This window comes from Lactuca sativa, chromosome 8 (genome assembly GCF_002870075.4).
Source record: "Lactuca sativa cultivar Salinas chromosome 8, Lsat_Salinas_v11, whole genome shotgun sequence".
NCBI lineage: Eukaryota > Viridiplantae > Streptophyta > Magnoliopsida > Asterales > Asteraceae > Lactuca > Lactuca sativa.
In genome coordinates this window covers 154771902-154783293 of record NC_056630.2, presented here as the reverse complement: position 1 = coordinate 154783293, position 11392 = coordinate 154771902, and positions in this window count along the sequence as shown.

Sequence of the window (11392 nt, the reverse complement as noted above, 5' to 3'; positions counted from 1 at the left end):
ACCCATATGAGCTAGAAAATAACCCTGCACCACCAGATTCCCGATCCGAGCCCAACTCTAATCATTATGCTGACAGAAAGACACATTCTTTAGGGCAACTCCCATGAGTTCTCCTCTTGCAATCACATACACATGTTGAACTAGCTGTAGCACCCTCAGGTTGGGAAAACCCGATACACTGATGATATCTCCAAACATCCCCCAGGATGAACCACTACTACGTACACAATTCCCTAATCAGAATCACACTGAGAGCCCAAGACTCTCTCCCTGCATCTCTTCCGAGCCTCTTGGCTTTACACCCGCGGAATTCCTTCCGCGACCTCAGCAGACATCCCAAACCGGATGTGTTTCCATTCCACTGCCGCAAACACGCTGCTCAATGACCATACTCGGATCACTCTAATCATAACTCTGCTCTGCCGCTTTCACTTCCGTGAACTTGCACTCCCTCTCGGAGTTACACACCTCTCTCTTTTCCTTTACCAAGGAATCCACTTGGCCGCCTTGTCACTCCGACAAGTGCCACGGTGCCCGCCCAACGCTACACCACCCCTTTATAGCGTAACCGTTATCTCTCCAACACACATACTCTAACTCTAATCGCAGGGACTCTCAAGCCCATGCACTATCTCAACTAATCAAGATCACTACCCGGGGTCAGACCTTCTAATGCAATCACACTGCAACATACACAATCCATATCCTCGAACCGATCCAGCAATATCTGCAGAGTCTTCAACATGACTGGACCGCCTCACCAGGCCTTCAGCCAATCTGGACCACTCTCAGAACCTTCAGCCAATCTGGACCGCTCTCAGTGCCTTCAGTTTGGCTGGACCATTCTCCGAGCCTTCGGCCTGACTGGTACGCCTACCGGCCTTCAGTCTATCCGAACCGCTCAACTAAGATCCATCATTCCGAGCTATCTCTCTGGGAAAATCCTCCCATGCATACTGTTCTAGCCCTCTAGGGGTTCCGAACTCTATCTCCAACATACATACTCGATCCCGGCCCGACCCCCAGGCCCTCCATAATCAAATGCCCTAGGTCTGTATCCCGCCCCGCATGCCCGACACTTGCTCCTACCAGCCTACACTCTGGACTGGCAGAATATTGTTGAATCCCAACAGCTAAGCACCCTCAAATACTCATCGATCTCCCGGAGAATTTTCCAATTCTCCCCCACTTGTAGCACTGACTAACAACCACCAGTCGCCATCACCGACCTCCCAGAGCAACTCTGCACAAAACCAACACTTACACGCGGACTGATTCACACAAGCATAAACAACCTTAACAAGATCCCACATCAACACTGATTAACCCGCCAGAAAGAAATTCAACCTGCATCTAACCACTCCTCAGAAAACAGATGCTACCCGGCCTTCAAACCAATGCCAGGTTCCCACTAATAACCCTCATGGATGATAACCGACGAAATTCCCAATACAATAACCCATAACCAAACCACAACCCTCAAAAATGACGAATACCGCATCGAAAACCACACAAAGATACCATCACATAAACAATACACCACAATAATCACAAGATAACAAGACATCAAGGAAGAAACATACCCGCAGCTGCATCCGACACTGCTCTGACCTCCTCTGCTGAAAGCTGGAAAGCACGACCCTGAGCCCTTGGGGGCTCCGCTCCACCCTGACCTCCACCTGTGATCCTCAAAGTGGTCGGTGCTGGAGCCTGCACCGGTCCTGCAACAAGCTATAAACAGTTGACCCTCAAATGTCCAACCTGATGACAATGATAACAAATCCTCAAATCCCGAACCGGCGCTGACTGACGACAATCCCTCGCATAGTGCCCCTCATTTCCACACTTACGGCATGCACCACCGGACCTACAAACTCCGGTGTGACCCCTCCCACACTTCCCACACGTGTGGCTGCTCAGATCTCCCACTCTAGCATCAACGGTCTTGGACCGTTTCAGCGCCGGCTGCGACTGCACCGGAGCCTGCCTCAGCTCATGCAACTGCAACTCAATCTCTAACTCACACCGCCTGGCGGCCTCCTGCAACTCCAACAGGGTCTCACACCTCTGCGTAGACACAAACTGTCTGATGTCCCTCTTGAGCATGCTTAGATATCGAGACATCTGAGCCTGCTCTGAAGCGAACTCTGGGCAGAACATCGCCCTCTCAGTGAACATCCTGGTGATCTCAGTCACCGGCTCCGAATCCTGCTTCAGCTCAAGGAACTCCTGAGCCAATCTCTCCCTCTCAACTCGCAGAACATAGCGAGTGTTGAACATCTCCCTGAACTGATACCATGAAACCGCAGCCCTCTGCGCATCTGAATATGACCCCGTGGTCAATCTCCACCAATCCTTCGCCCCGAGCCTCAACAGGTCCAGAGCACACCTCACCCTCTGCTCAGCAGGGCATGAACACGTGAAGAAACACCCATCCACGTCCAATAACCACCTCATAGCAACAATCGGGTCCTGAACTCCATCGAAGGTGGGAGGCTTCGTATTATCGAAGTCTCGATACTGAAAGCCCCGACCAGCTCCTCCCCCTGCCGCTGCTACAGCTGTTGTAGCCACCGCGGCAGCCGTCTCTGTGAGAGTTGCATAGCGCTCATCAAAATACTCAACCATGGCGGTCTTGATCGACCCAAACAGCTCCGACAACTCATCCCGGAACAACTCAGCAATCTCATCACGCAGGATCTCACGAATCCTCGCGTCCAACTCGCACGTGCTCATCTGACCAATAACCTCGGGCGGTACCGACCCGCCCGGAACTCCCTCTCCCGCTCCCGATCCTGATCTGGATCCACTACCAGCATGCCTCGGAATCTCCATACTGAAAAACACCACACAAAATCTCAGACTCTTCCCACTATCCTGGGAACCAACTCTCTCAACCCAATCCTAGAGGTCATGGTTTCCCTGATACGCGTATGGGTCCTGTGCTTTCAGTAGTACGGGCCCATACTACCTTCCACACCTACCCATATTTGTATGAAGTACTTCCACAACACCCTAGCGAAAACATGCATAGCAACGCTCAACCCTCACAACTAGAGGAACACTGGAAATCTCTCACAAGGAAACCCTAGGCTATAGGCATCACAAATCAGGCAACATTATTATGAAATCCTGAAGATCCCTAGCCTAGCACTAGCATGCTCTTCTAACAAAGCTCAAAAACAAATATCATGTATGGTATTTTGGGGTTACTTACTGGCTCCGGCTGATCGTACCTCCGCGTCCTCCTTTACTCATTTTGAAAACCATTTTAAATACTCTTTTGAAAACTCTCCTCGATTTGAGACTGGAGTCACACGAGTGTTCCTCCAATTCACTCAAACCAAGGCTCTGATACCAACTTGTAACGACCAAAAATTTCAACCAATTTAAAATTTTCGAAAACAACCCGATTCCATTAAAGTTATTACAAAAAGGTTTTCAATACAATTTATTTTAAGTATTCCTAGAATCTCATCACAACATAGACACAAGGAGCGGTACGATCATGCCTTCGCCTTACCACGGTCTCCTGAAGAACCTAAAAAACATTAAACCACAACTGTAAGCCCGAAAGCTTAGTGAGATATCCCCAAAATACCAACCACATATACCATACACGCATAACATGCCATAACATATCCGATCACAGAACAGCCATGCACTTCAGGTCTACCGTGTGACTGGTCCGCCGCACCGGCCAACAGTCCACCTGGTCCACCCTCTGAGTCTAGCCATAAACCTCGAGTCTGCAGTGTGATTGGTCCGCCCTCACCGGACCTTCAATCCACCTGGTCCACTCTCTGAGTCTACAGTATGACTGGTCCGCCTGCACCGGGCCTTCAGTCGGCCTGGTCCACTCTCCGAGCCTCTGCACGTCTGGTCCGCCCTCTTGGGGCCTACAGCCTATCCGGACCGCTTGCTGGGCCTTCGGGACAACCGGTCCGCCTTGGGTATCTTGGCCTACAGCACAAAGCAGGACCCGCCTCAATCCATCTCCAGTCCAAACAGCCATGTGCACATAAACATACAAACGTATAACTATTCACAGTCAACAAGTCGATCAAACAGATCACATAACATATCATCATCCTAACCAGGATACCGACCTAACCGGTCACTTGCATAGCATCACCCTACATCTCAGAATACCGATCTCAATCAGGTCTCTAACACATACCATCCTAGCTACCAGGATGCAACATATCAAAGCAATAACATAACAACAAATACCCGGATCTCAATCCGATAAAGGGCCGGCCTTGGTGCCTTAGACCCTGTTGATATAGTGAGGATAACTCACCTCGAAACTGCCGACTGAACGGATAACCCAAGCTACTCCGATCACTGACACGATCTCCACCACTGGACAACCACCAAGGCACTGAACTCAAAACAATAACCAACAATTACCAAAATGCCCCTGGAAACCACTGGTCAACCCTTGGACAAAGTCAAAGTCAACCCCTGACTGACTCTACTCGCCGAGTCAACCCGATGACTCGCCGAGTCCCCAAGCTCAGAACTTCCCCAATCCGCGACTCAACTTGCCGAGTCACCCCGAGACTCGCCGAGTTCAACAACTCTGAGTCCACTCACATACAACTCACCGAGTCATCCCCTTGACCCACCGATTCACGGCTCAACCAGAAAAGATTTGGACTCTTCGACAAGACTCGCCGAGTCCAAGAATACACTCGTCGAGTCTAAGGCTATCTTCAACCTACTCGCCGAGTTGTTCTTCCAACTCGTCGAGTTCCAGGCCATCTTCATCCAACTCGCCGAGTTGTTCTTCCAACTCGTCGAGTTCCAGCCTATCTTCAAGCAACTCGCCGAGTCCACCTATGTGACTCGCCGAGTACCACCGGGTCTGAATCCATACAGAGGCTTTCCAAGCCATGCAAATGGTCCAAACCATAGATCTGCCCTTCCTAAGGCCATCCATCACGTAAAGTGGCAAACTTTACGTGAATCCAAGGAGATCTAGGCCTTTTCACTCTAGGGCTAGGGTTTGGGACAAAATAGCTCCTTCAATCACTCATAAACAGGGACTTTCATGCATTCCAACCTTTCTCCATTCCAGATTTGAGGTAGCAACCTCAGATCTAACCTCTAAACTCCAACACCTCAAAAGGTATGATCTCTAACACCCCCAAAATGATGAATCTAGATAATAACAGCTCAAACAATGAAATAATACCTCAAAAGGAAGCTCCAAGAGAAGATTAACCCGAATCCTTGCAAAGCCCTTTGATCCAAGTCTCTTTTCCTTCAAGATCTCTTCAACAACCACCTCTCCAAGCTCCAATTCACTCAACAATGGGGTTTCCTCACGAAATTAGGGTTTCTGGAACTCAAGGGATGATAAGGAGGCTGGGGAGGAAACATAATGTTCTTTATATAGGGCTCAACCTCCGGATTTAGGGTTTTCTCCACTCAGCGCCTACTCGCCGAGTCCAATCCACTAACTCGCCGAGTCGGCCACTTGACACGCGACCAAGTCGCGACTCTACTCGCCGAGTCCACCCATGGACTCGCCGAGTCGCTCTTTCCCATATTACTCTTTTAGCCCTTCAACTTTACTCTTGCTATTCCAGGATGTTACACTTTTGTTCTTTAAATGAGATAAAATCAACATAAAGTATTAAGATAATGCATAGATTTTATAACTAGATATGCCCATATCAGACATAATGCAGAATATCACAATACACAGATAAGCACATAAGACAGCTCAGATCACACAAATATACCACTCTTGGTAAGTATAGTGAGAAGACTCACCTCGTAAGCTAGCAAGTAAAAGTCTCATACTCGGGAATCTCGAACTAGCCTCCGCTTAACACATTGCATACGTATCTCTAATCAATACTCCACTCATACTCAAATACATCAAAGGTTGTTCTCTCATTCTCTCTAACTCTTGGAATGGGTAAAAGACCATTTTACCCCTCCATTGTCTCTATTACTTATGTTAACCAAACCCTAAAGTCAACAAAAGTCAAACTCGAGTCAACAGTCCCAATTTGACCTTACTCGTCGAGTCCAGTCGTTCCTTAGAGGTATTCGTGAGGGTCCAGCTTGCCGAGTAACAATATAGCCATCTCATCGGCACAAACCCTAACCGACTCGTCAAGTCGACTCCTCGACTCGGCGAGTCCATTCCAACTCTTTTCTCATTCAGACGATTTCAAGGCAGAAAACCTTCCCAAACTCTAGATCTACACTCTCAAGGCTCACTTATCACGTAAAGTTACAGACTTTACGTCCATGCATGGCATTTAGGGCTTGAAATGCCAAAACACACCTTAAAAAGGGTTTTTCACTCAATATTATTATTATTACTGAATAAAGCAGGGACTTTTGGACTCTAGGGACCTCACATGGTGCAGATATGAAGTTCAAACCTCAACATGAACTCAAAACACTTTAGGTCCTCATATTAGATAGAAAAAGCCCTAAACTCCCAAAATCATGAGATCGACTCAACAGAATGAGAAAAGGTGCAAGCTTTATACCTTTCCTAGAAGCTCTGAGGTGAAATAGCCACAGATCTACCAGCTCCTTCTCGTCTCTTGGCTTGGAATCCTTCTATTCTCTTCACAAGATGCACCAAACACTCAAGGTTAGCTCAAAACACACACACACACACACACACACACACTCTCTCTCTCTCTCTCTCTCTAAGCTCACAAGCCAATTAGGGTTTACTCTCAGGGAAGTATAGCCGCACATGAGGCTATAAGTTCCCTTAAATAGGCCCCAAACTCAGGGATTTAGGGTTTCTCATCAGAACGTCAACTCTGCGAGTCGGCTCTCGGACTCATGGAATAGGTCATTAATCCCACATGGCGCATCACGACTCTACTCGACGAGTTGTAGCACCGACTCGTCAAGTAGCTCAATGGTCCTCAAAATAAATGAATAAATCAATAAACAATATACCTGGAAGTCCGGATGTTACAATTCTCCCCCACTAGAATCAGACTTTGCCCTCGAAGTCATGATCTGGAAATAACTCTAGATACTGCTCTCGCATCTCGGACTTTGGCTCCAAAGTCAACTCAAACCCTCTCTGATGTTGCCACTGAACCTGAACCAAGGGTATCTCTTTGTTCCTCAAAACCTTCACCTTTTGATACATGATTGCAGTCGGTCTCTCAATGTAATTCAGACTCGCATCCACCTAAATGTCCTCTAATGGCACCATTATCGTCTCATCGGCTACACACTTCCTCAGTTGACACACATGGAAGGTGTTATGAATCTGACTTAACTCTGCATGTAGCTCCAAATGGTACGCTACCTTACCTACTCTGGTGGTCACCCAAAAAGGATCGGTGTATCGGGGCCCCAACTTGCCCCTCTTCCTGAATCGGATCACCCCTTTCCACGGGGATACCATAAGGAGGACAAATCTCCAACCTGAAACTCAAGCTCGGATCATCGCATGTCTATGTAACTCTTCTGGTGACTCTGGGCCTTCAGTAACCTCTGTCTGACCTGTTGAATCTGCTCAGTTGTATTGATCACTATCTCAGTGTTACCCATCACTCGATGCCCCACCTCCCCCAACAGATAGGAGTCTAGCACCTCCTCCCATAAAGAAGCTCAAAAGGAGGCATACCAATACTGGAATGGTGGTTGTTGTTATAAGAAAACTCAACCAATGGCAGATATGTGTCCCAACTTCCACCGAAGTCCAATACACATGCTCGAAGCATGTCCTCGAGCGTCTAAATCGTCCGCTCACTCTGCCCATCTGTCTGCGGGTGGTAGGCTGTATTGAAGTGCAATTGCATACCCAACTCCTCATGAAACTTCTTGCAGAACCTGGAAGTAAAACGCATGTCCCGGTCTGACACTATCGATGTCGGCACTCCATGTTGAACTACCACCTCTCTTACATATATCTCGGCCAGTCTCTCTGCAGAAGAACTCTCACTAATAGCAAGGAAGTGAGCGCTCTTCGTCAACCGGTCCACAATCACCCAAATCGCGTCGACACCTCGTGCGGTCCTTGATAATTTGGTGATAAAATCCATACAAACCTATTCCCACTTCCATTAGAGAACCTCCAGAGGCTGCAACTTGCCATGAGGATGTTGGTGCTCGGCCTTAACCCGACGACAAGTCAAACACCTCTTGACTACCCAAGCCACGTCCCTCTTCATACAGGGCCACCAATAATCTCTCTTCAGGTCCAAGTACATCTTAGTGGCTCCTGGATGGATCGAGAATCTCGATCTATGCGCCTCCTCCATCAGAATACAGCGAGCTCCGCTAGTATAAGACACCCAAATCCACCCTCGGAAAGTCATAAGCCCACGACTATCCATCACAAACTCAGAAACCTGCCCAATCACCCGCTCCCTCTTGTGGTTCTCTGGTCTCACGACCTCCACCTGGGCCTCTCGAATGGTATCTAAGACTGGAGTCATCACTATCATTCTCACACACATATCTCGGATCGAAGCACTCTCTGCTCCACGGCTCAGGGCGTCGACTACCACATTAGCCTTGCTCGGATGGTACAAGATCTCATAGTCATAGTCCCTCACCACATCCAACCACCTCCCTGTCTCATATTTAAGTTGTGTTGATCCATGAGGTACTTTAGGCTCTTGTGTTCCGTGTATATGGTGCACCAAACCCTGTACAAATAGTTGCGCCAGATCTTGAGGGCGAACACCGCCACCCCCAGCTCTAGATTGTGAGTGGGATATCTGGTCTCATGAGGCTTCGACTGTCTCGATGCGTACGCTATCACGTGCCCCCTCTGCATCAGCACTACACCCATCCCTGAAATAGACGCATCACAATAGACTACGAAGTCCTCCACTTCCTCTGGGAGGGCTAGCACCGGAGCTTCGCACAATCTCTGGCGAAGAGTCTCGAATGATGCTTGCTGCTCAGGCCCCCAAACAAAGGTAACGCCCTTTCGGGTCAATCTGGTGAGAGGAACCGCAATCTTGGAGAAATATTTGATCAATCTCCGATAGTAGCTGACCAATCCCATAAAACTCATGATCTCAGATGGGGATCTCGGCACCTCCCACCTCATAAGCGCCTCAATCTTGTCTGGATCGACCAAGATCCCATTCTGATTAACGAGATGTCCCAGGAACTGGACCTCTCGTAACCAGAAATTACACTCGGATAATTTGGCATACAGCCTCTCCGACCTTAAAACCCCAAGAACCTCTCGCAGATGCTCCTCATGTTGTTCTCTGGATCTCGAATATACTAAGATATCGTCGATGAACACGATCACCGACCGGTACAACATAGGTTTGCACACCCGATTTATGAGATCCATGAATGTCATCGGTGTGTTGGTGAGCCCGAAAGGCATCACCACAAACTCGTAATGCCCATAACGAGTTCTAAAGGTTGTCGAGTTAACCCCTAACTTGCTGAGTAACAGCATAGCCAACTCATCGGCACAAACCCTAACTGACTCGTCGAGTCGGCTCCTCGACTTGGCGATTCCATTCAGACTCTTTTCTCATTCAAACGATTTCAAGGCAGAAAACCTTCCCAAACTCTAGATCTACACTCTTAAGGCTCACTTATCACGTAAAGTCATAGACTTTACGTCCATGCATGGCACTTAGGGATTGAAATGCCAAAACAAACCTTAAAAGGGTTTTTTCACTCAATATTATTATTATTACTGAATAAAGCAGGGACTTTTGGACTCTATGGACCTCACATGGTCCAAATATGAAGTTCAAACCTCTACATGAACTCAAAACATTCTAGGTCCTCATATTATATAGAAAGAGCCCTAAACTCCCAAAATGATGAGATCTACTCAATAGGATGAGAAAGGTGCAAGCTTTATACCTTTCCCAGAAGCTCTAAGGTGAAATAGCCACAAATCTAGCAACTCCTTCTCGTCTCTTGGCTTTGAATCCTTCTCTTCTCTCAAAAGATGCACCAAACACTCAAGGTTAGCTCAAAACTCTCTCTCTAAGCTCACAGGCCAATTAGGGTTTACTCTCAGGTAAGTATAGCCGCACATGAGGCTACAAGTGCCCTTAAATAGGCCCCAAACCCGGGGATTTAGGGTTTCTCATCACAGCGTCTACTCGGCGATTCGGATCTCGGACTCGTCGAGTAGGTCATTAATCCCACGTGGCGCATTGCGACTCTACTCAACGAGTTGTAGCACCGACTCATCGAGTAGCTCAATGTTCCTCAAAATAAATGAATAAATAAATAAACAATATACCTGGAAGTCCGGATGCTACAACCTCATTGGAAAGTTGAATGCCGGACACTTCGACTCACAACTAAAATCCTAATAAATTACACACTATCTATGTTATCATCTAAATAGTGTTTGTATATTAACTTGTGTCTTACCATAATGCCAAATGAAAAACTTCATTAATAATTCATAAGCTTTAATGAGACCCGCCTTGGATCTAGATGGAAAAACTCATGGTGCAACTTCTTATAATTCCTTCTATCATCCCTAAAGGATCACAAGACAATCACAAGAAAAAAAATCATCACATTGTCTCCTCCCTCATTGATCTCTCTCTCACATACACTCACTCACTCATTCATTCTCTCTCTAGTTTTGGAAAGATCTCGCGAGTATGTACATAATATAATTGATATATTAGTCTTTATGTTGCTTTTTCCTCACACAAAAGCATATGGGTATGATTTATTGATAAAAACATAATGGGGTATCAAACTATCAATTAGGGATGTGCATTTAGAGCGAGCACCCAAACCGAAACTGAAACCCAAACCAGACCGACTCGAATTAGGACATAATAAGTTAGTAGGTCGGTTCTCGGGTATCTATTTTAGCCTAATTCGATTCTCAGGTTACCCGAATAAAGGTTTAATCGGACCAAAAGGACCGACCTGGAAATTGAATTGTCACTTGATCGATTCCTCTTAACTCTTAGTGTATTGTCGTACCCACCGACCAAGAAAGTCAATTGTGGACACATTGATGAAATTTTGAAAAATGATGACGTCGTGAAAGAGTTGGAAAAGGCAATAAACAATGGAGGTGAAAAGGAAAACAACCAATCAATATTCCCGAATAGTTAACTTGTATTTGGTCATTGTTATTTAGGAAAAACTTAAGACTCATATTTTAAACTGGATGCTTAACGTTTGAATATGAATTATAGATTTTGGAATATGAATTATCAATGTTTAATATATTTTTTTTATTGAACTAGATATAGAAATTTCCTTATTTTGGTTATTCGGGTCATTTTGGTTCAAAAGCATAGTGTACATGTTATTTCGGTCCTTTCGGGTTAATAACCAAACCGAAATCTGCATTATCCGAACCGATCCGATCATGTATAAGTATAATCGGTTCAGTTTCGGTTCCAACTTTTCATCTAATTCGGGT